The sequence below is a fragment of the Hemiscyllium ocellatum genome, chromosome 30 (genome assembly GCF_020745735.1).
Source record: "Hemiscyllium ocellatum isolate sHemOce1 chromosome 30, sHemOce1.pat.X.cur, whole genome shotgun sequence".
NCBI classification, from domain to species: domain Eukaryota; kingdom Metazoa; phylum Chordata; class Chondrichthyes; order Orectolobiformes; family Hemiscylliidae; genus Hemiscyllium; species Hemiscyllium ocellatum.
Window position 1 is genome coordinate 36,096,208 of NC_083430.1, and position 8,600 is coordinate 36,104,807.

An 8,600-nucleotide genomic window follows, 5' to 3' on the forward strand; every position below is an offset into this window, starting at 1 on the left:
TCCACAATTTCCTTAGGGAGGGAATTCCAGGATTTTGACCCAGTGACAGTGAAGGAATGATGATACATTTCCAAGTCAGGATGATGAGAGACTTGGAGGGGAACTTGAAGGTGATGGTGTTCCCATGTGTCTGCTGTATTTGACCTTCTAGAGAGAAGTGGTCCTGGGTTTGGAGGGTTCTATCTGAGGTTTTTTGGTAAATTTCTGCAGTGCATCTTGAAGACAGTACACACTGTTGCTACTAAGTGTCAGTGGTGGAGGTAATGGATGCTTATACATATGGTGCCAAACATGTGGGTTGATTTGTCCTGGATGGTGTCAAGCTTCTTGAGTATTGTTGGAGCTGTACCCATCCAGACAAGTGGGGAGTGTTCCAGCATACTCCTGATTTGTGGCTTATAGGTAGTGGACAGGCTCTGGGGAGTCAGGAGGTGAGTTACTTGCTGCAGTATTCCTAGCCTCTAACCTGCTCTTGTAGCCACTGAATTTCTGTGGCAAGTCCAGTTGAGCTTCTGGTCAATGGTAACCTCCAGGGTGTTGGTAGTGGGGGATTCAGTGATGGTAACACCACTGAATGTCAAGGGGCACTGGTTAGATTGTCTCTTATTGGAGTTGGCCATTGCCTGGCATTTGTGTGGCACAGACACTATTTGCCACTTGTCAGCCCCAGCTGGAACAGGTTACAGAGGTTCAGGCTCTGATGTAGATGTTGGTCAAGTCGTTAGACAACTTCAAGGGGTCAAGAGAAGTGACGGTGAAGTAAAGTTGGGTGTCAAAAGTGTGGATGCGAAAATTTACACTACGTTTTGATGTTGTCACCAGGGGGCAGCATGTCAATAAGAAATGGAAGGTAGCCAAGGTAAATCTTTAGATAACACTGAGATAACAAACTGGATGCGAAAAAATACTGGAGATCAGAACAGGTCAGGCAGCATCCATGGAGAGAAAGCAAGCCGACATTTTGAGTCTAAATGAATTTGCTCCTACATTGGGGTAACAATGTGGGAGTGGAGAGAGCAGCATTTCTGGCAATTATCTGGCTGAGAATCTAGCTGGTAGTTCAGAATGGAACCAAGAAGGAACATTTCCAATTGTTTGAAAATGCAAGTCGATGGTGTGGTGTCAAATGCTATAGCTAAGTTTAAGAAGGCTTAGGAGGGATAATTTGTCATGACATTTGTGACTTTGATAAGAGCTCTTTGAACACTGTGTTGGGGCCAAACCCCCGAAAATTATTTAAAAGTAGAAATTGCCAAAGAAACCCAGCAGATCTGGCAGTATTTGTGGAGAGAACCAGAGTCAAGTTTTAAGATCCTTCTTTAGAACATAATTGTATTAATTCATGGGATGTGGGCTTTCTTGGCTAAGCCATCGTTTATTGCCTACCTTCAATTGCTGTTATGAATTTGATGAATTGCTGCCTTTTTGATCAACTGTAGTCTTTAGCTATTGGAAGGCAATCCCAGGATTTTGACCAAGTCACAATAAAAGAACAGTGGCATATTTCCAATTCAGGATGGTGTGTAGCTTGGAATGGAATTTGCAGGTGAAAGATTCTGCTCGAGAAGACTCAGTGAGTTTCTGCAATACATCTTGTAGATGATACACAAGATGGGCATCATTGAAGGAGGAACTGAATGTTGAAGGTGGTGATGAGGTGAAAATCAAGTTCGCTGCTTTGGCCTGAGTGGCTTGGAGCTTCTTGAGCACTACTGCTGCTACACTACCCAGAGAAGTGGAGAGTATTCCATCAGACTTTTGACTTGTGTCTTGAAGGTGGTGGACAAGCTTTAGGGAGTCAGAAGGGAATTTACTTGCCTGTGAATTTGCAGCCACAGTGGCTGGTTAGTTCAATTTTCAATCAATGGTAATCCCAAGGATGTTATAGTTGTGATTCAGCAATTAATGCCACTGAATATCATGGAGTGATGGTTAGATTCTCTCCTTTTGCAGCTGGTCATTGCCTGGCATTTGCAAGGTGCAAATGTAACTTGCCACTTATCATTTGTGGGCGGCACGGTGGCACAGTGGTTAGCACTGCTGCCTCACAGCGCCTGTAGACCCGGGTTCAATTCCCGACTCAGGCGACTGACTGTGTGGAGTTTGCACGTTCTCCCCGTGTCTGCGTGGGTTTCCTCCGGGTGCTCCGGTTTCCTCCCACAGTCCAAAGATGTGCGGGTCAGGTGAATTGGCCATGCTAAGTTGCCCGTAGTGTTAGGTAAGGGGTATGGGTGGGTTGCGCTTCGGCGGGTCGGTGTGGACTTGTTGGGCCGAAGGGCCTGTTTCCACACTGTAAGTCTAATCTAATCCCACATTTGACATTAAGGTCCAGACAGCCAGTTCGGCAGCTGTTCAGTAGGTAGCCTATGTATTCAACTTTCCTGAGTAGCTATTTACTTAACTTCATGGGAATGTTTCTAATTCTCCATTCAAATGGAGACTCTCAGAGGGTTCCAGTTGTAGAGTAATTGTCAAGCAGAATGTTCTGTTTCCCAGGCAATTCCATTGCAGGCTGGTCCAATGGGGATTCCATGTGAACAACTTCCATCCAGGGCAGTTTGACAAATTGAATCCAAAATTGGCTCAGTGGCTGGAGGCAAAAGGTACTGGTCAAAGGGTGGATTTTTGTGACTGGAAGTCTGCGTCTGGTGGCATACCACAGAGTTTGATGCTGGATTCTTACAGTCTATTGTGTAATTATTCATTGAGGCATGAATGAAGACGAAATGATCAGTAGGCCTGCAGGTGCCACAAAACCTGGTGCTGTGGTAAATAGATTAGATTAGATTCCCTACAATGTGGAAACAGGCCCTTTGGCCCAACAAATCCACACCGACCCACCGAAGAGCAAACCGCCCAGACCCATTCCCCCTGACTAATGCACCTAACATATGGGCAATTTAGCATGGCTAATTCACCTGACCTGCACATTTTTGGACTGTGGGAGGAAACCCATGCAGACACAGGGAGAATGTGCAAACTCCACACTGACAGTTGCCCGAGACAGGAATTGAATCCGATCCCTGGCACTGTGAGTCAGCAGTGCTGATCACTGAGTCACTGTGCCACCCTAAATAAACCCATTACTCGTGGAATATATAGGCTAATCCCAGCTCAGGAAGAACACATATACATTCCCAGCCCTACGTCTGCTTGAAAGGTTTTTATTTATGTATTAATCTGCTTTTCCTAATCAACCTGTTCAGAAATATTATTATACACCTCTTGTGGGACTTGAACCAAGGTCTCAGTTCAAGAGCAGGGACACTACCACTTAGTGAGAAGCAAAGTCTTTGACTACTGGATGATAGAATTCTAAAGAAGAATCATATCAAACCGAAACATTAACTCTTTTTCCCTTTCCACAGATGCTGCCAGACCTGCTGGATTTCTCCAGAATTTTCTGTGTTTGTTTGTGATAAATAGTGCATACTGCTGCTACTGATGATCAAAGATGGAGGAAGTCAATGGGTGTAGTGCCCAACAAGCAGGCTATTTTGTCCCAGAGCGTGTTAAATTTCTTGAATGTTGTTAGAGCTGCACTTATCCATGTAAGTGAGGAGTATTCTATCACACTTCTGACTTCTGTTTGGAGCTAGTGGAGAGGTTTGGGGGAGTCAACAGGTGACTTAATCACAGCAGAGCTCTTAGTCTCTGACCTGCTTTTGTAGCTATATTTATGTGGCTAGTCCTTTTCCATTGCTGGTTAATGGTAGCACCAGGATGTTGTTAGTGAAGGATTCAGTAGTGGCACTGCCATTGAATGTCAGAGGGTCATGATTAGTTTCTATCCTGCTGGAGATAGTCACAGCCTATCACTTGCCACTTGTTTGCACAAATCTAGATAATGTCCATATTTTGCTGGTTTGGACATTGTCTGCTTCTGTATCCAAAGAGTTGCAAATGCTACTGATCTTTGTGCAATTGTCAGTGACTTCCGATGTTATGATGGAGGGAAGGTAATTAATCAAACAGCTGAAGCTGATTGGGCCTAGGACATGACCCTGAGGGGCTTCTGCAAATTATCCTGGAGCTGAGATGACTAACCTCCAATAACTACCACCATCAACTTCATTTGAGCCAGGTATGAAGATGATATTAATACCAGCCTGTTGTTGTTGCAGGCTTGTTCCAGGCTTAAAGATTACTCTTTCCATGGTGAATGTGTTGAAAAATGTAAAATCAATGTTAAGAGCTGTGATGGCTTCTGAGTTGGACACTTGCAAGTTGTTTGCACATGTGGCCTCAGTTAATAGAGCAAGCTTTGTGTGAAAGAGAGATTTCTGTTCCTATTTCTATAATTGCAATACTTGCAGATTGCCTTGACTCTTTCAGCAGTCTATGGTTGCTTTCTGAAAGCATTTCTCTTTGTGCCTTCTTTGATTGAGATTTGATTTGATTTGATTTATTGTTGTCACATGCAGCTGAGAACAGTGAAAAGTTTTGTTTTGCGAGCAGTACAGGCAGATCATAGCAAACAAGAACACATAGATCATAGGGTGCTTAGATAGAATAAAGCATACAAGGTTATGGCTGCATAGGAGGTGCACAAAGCAAGATCAATATTATTTGAAATTAGAGAGGCCCATTTAGCAGTCTAATAACAGCAAGAAGGAAGCTGTTCTTGAACCTGTTAGTACATGTGTTCAGGCTTCTACATCTTCTGCCTGATGGAAGAGAGCATTACTGGGGTGGGGGAGTCTTTGATGATTAGATTAGATTCCCTACAGTGTGGAGACAGGCCCGTCAGTCTAACAAGTCCACACCGACCCTCCAAAGAGTAAACCAGCCAAACCGATTCCCCTATTAATGCACCTACCACCATGGGCAATTTAGCATGGCCAATTCACCTAACCTGCACATCTTTGGACTGTGGGAGGAAACCGGAGAATCCAGAGGAAACACATGTGGACATGGGGAGAATGTGCAAACTCCACACAGATAGTCGCCCAAGGCTGGAATTGAACCTGGGTCCTTGGTGCTGCATGGCAGCAGTGCTAACCACTGAGCCACCGTGCTGCCCCAAATGTTGGCAGCTTTTTGTGGCAATGAAAAGTGTAAATGGAATGCATGAATGGGAGATTGGTTTACGTGATGGTTTGGGCTGTGCACACAACTTTCTGTAGTTTCTTACAGTCCTGGGCAGAGCAGTTGGCGAACCAAGCCATTATGTGCTTGGACAGATGGTTTCAATGGTGCATCTGTAAAAGTTGCTGAGGGTCATGATGGACATGCCGAATTTCCTAAGCTGCCTGACGAAGAACAGGCGTTGTTGTCTCTTCTTGACCATCACATCTATGTGGGAGGTTCAGGACAGATGGTTGGATATTGTCATTCCTAGGAACTTGACACTCTCGACCCTTCCCACCTCAGCTCTGTTGATGTAGTTAGGGGTGTGTCCTCTTCCTTTCTTCCAGAAGTTAATGATCAGTTTTTTTGTTTTGCCAAGTATACTCTCTCTGTTGAATCCCCGGGTTTTAATTGATACCTATAGATACATAAGAGGTCAGCTATGTTAACTTTGAATCATTATTCAATGTCAGTAATGCTGATATTCCCTGCATGAAACCCTGTTTGATTCAGAAGCTTTAATTTCTCACACTTGTAATAGACCGTTGGTTTGTCCAGCAGTTAACTGTATACTAAATGGCTCCTTTTTACAATTGATGTTGAGATGTTATGCCAGTCTGCTTCCTCTTTGGTTAACAGTAAATTATAAAGTACAATCATGTGACATACAGGAGGCCTCTATTAAATTGCTATGTCCATTTTAAAAAGGTCAGATCAACCTTCTTTTAACATATCTAATGCTGTAACTACAAGGCAGCAATTGCAGCTGTACAATGCCTCATTATTAGTGATTTTTTTCAGTATATGCCTCTTAGCATCACTGAATGATGGCAGCAGATGAACCAGAGTGTTCTTGGTATTGACTATCTTAACTAAAGCTGAGGTTGGTCATTCTAAATTGTGGGCGGCACGGTGGCACAGTGGTTAGCACTGCTGCCTCACAGCGCCAGAGACCCGGGTTCAATTGCTGCCTCAGGCAACTGACTGTGTGGAGTTTGCACGTTCTCCCCGTGTCTGCGTGGGTTTCCTCCAGGTGCTCTGGTTTCCTCCCACAGTACAAAGATGTGTGGGTCAGGTGAATTGGCCATGCTAAATTGCCCATTGTGTTAGGTAAGGGGTAAATGTAGGGGTATGGGTGGGTGGTGGGTCGGTGTGTACTTGTTGGGCCAAAGGGCCTATTTCCACACTGTAAGTAATCTAAATAAGTTAATTGTTAAGTTCAGTGGACTAAGAGTCTCACTGCAAGATTGGGAACTCGATAAAACACCACCTGTATGGTTGACATGAAAATTAATCTTTAATTGTGAATGCCGTGAGGCACCTTAGAGTACTAAATACTGCAAAGAAAAAATGATTTGTTTTGCATTTCATGTAATTTCAACTTTGAATTGATTATGCTAGGTACTTCCATAGATCTTATAAGTAAATTTTTTTTTGGAAACAAGTACATGTAATTGTCAACGTATGAAGAGATAAAGTATGGGAAGAGGCAATTCGGTGCCTCATGTCCATGCCAGCTCATTAAAACAGTAATCCAATTAGGCCCTGTATCTTGTACTTTCTGCAGAGAATTTTCCTTTTTGATTATTTACTCAAAAAAGGAGTATGTATTCTGCTTCCACTGTTCTTTCAGGCTCTGCATTCTAGATCATAACAACTCACTGCTTGGATAAAACTGTCCTATAACTTTGCATCTGATTCTTTTGCCAATGAGCTGATATGTTTGTTTTCTGACACTTCTGCCAATAGGAATCAAATTCCCTTATTTACTTTATCAAAAGCTTTCATAATTTGTAATTGTTCCATTAACCTTCTTATGTCTGAGGAGGACAAACCTCATTCTCCTGGGAGAACTCAAAAGCTCCAATGCAATTATCCTACCCTGGACCAAGTCATATGCATGTCTTACTCTTGCCAATCTACGATGTCCTTTAAGTCTTGGAAATCCTCAAATTTAAACAATTCACCCTTGGGAGTAAATTTCACCTGCCACCAGAGCATTAATGTAAGTGGATTGGACACCTATTGGTTAAAATTTTCTTTTTGTTTCTATTTGGGCTTATCTCCCCCTAAATCAGTAACCTCCAACAGGGCTACAACCATATCCCTTACCCATCAAAACAAAACCTCTTCATCTGACTAACTCTGGCTTCTTCCACATTTCTCCTCACCCCCGATCCCACTGGTGATTCCCTCCTACCAATTATTAGGAGTGCCCCTTTCGGCACCTTTATAGAAGCACTGAAAAAGCCTCCCCAAATACTTCTTCCTCTTCTCCTCCTTATCCACTTTTAAAACCCTCTGTGAAACCCGGGCTCTTTGATCTTCTGACTGCCTCTCCTCTTACTTCTTCCTCTCCTCTGCTGTGTTTAAAATTGCACCTCAATGAAGTGTATTGCACAAGATAACTGCATCCAAGAAGGTCATCAGAAAGCATGCTCATGTTAGAATAGGAAAAGATGGGCTGTGCTTCAAGGTGGGTGGGGAGTTAAGCGGGTCCTGGAGGCTGAGAAGCAGAATGGTGGAGGTCAGGGAATTGTGAACACTAGCTAATGCATGGTCATTTGGATAAGCCAGCCCCAGAGGAGGTTTGCATTCTGTTGTCCTAATTACTACATTTTTCACTGCTAGAGTCTATAACCAAGCACATTAATAATGAGTATGACAGTAATCTGACCAGCGGGGATTGTGTTTTAGCTTTGCATGCTAATGCTAGTCTATGAACTCTGATATTACTGTGGCAGATTATTGATATGTTTTTGGAATGTTGGTTTTACCCTTTCAATATCAAACAGTTTGTTATAATATGGATGATATATAAACTGCCATTAGCTCTATTTCGTAAAGTAACAAAATAATAGAAGTAGGCCATTCAGCACAAAATGCCTGTGCCATATTTCTGTTAGAACTAATTGTTTTGTCGTACTATCCTACTCCTCCATCATAACACTGGAATTTTTCCCCTTTCAAGTACATATCTAATTGCCATTTGAAAGTTATTGTTGAACATGTTTTCAGCACATTGACAGGCCATGTGTTTCAAATCATTAAAAACCCAGAAGACATAAAATCCTGAATTTACCCCTCTGCTGTTTTGTGGTCTTGAGTATTTTTATTGTATTTGCCTCAACCTCAATTCCAGTTTTCATCTAATCATTTTTACAGTGATTAAAAACCTCTTCATTTTTCCCATTTGGTTCACTGCCTCAGGCTGATCATGGTGCCACAAGTGTCAGCACAAATCTGATATCTCACAAATCTTCCCAGTTGCTGACCAATCCACTGGCCATTTGCTAAATGGAGATAAGCAGTGATTTTGCACCTCTCTCTTACCCCATAATTTCACTCATGGGCCATCAGGAAGAGATGCACATCCTCTGGTTAATAAAGACTCACATTGCTTTCTGGAAATGTCTAAGTGGGAGCTGATTGTATGTGAGGCTGCTCCTTCTAACAGAGATAAGACAAGACTAAGCAAAAGCTAATAAAAACTGAAGATGAATAAAAGCAATTAGCACCTGAAAGTGAAA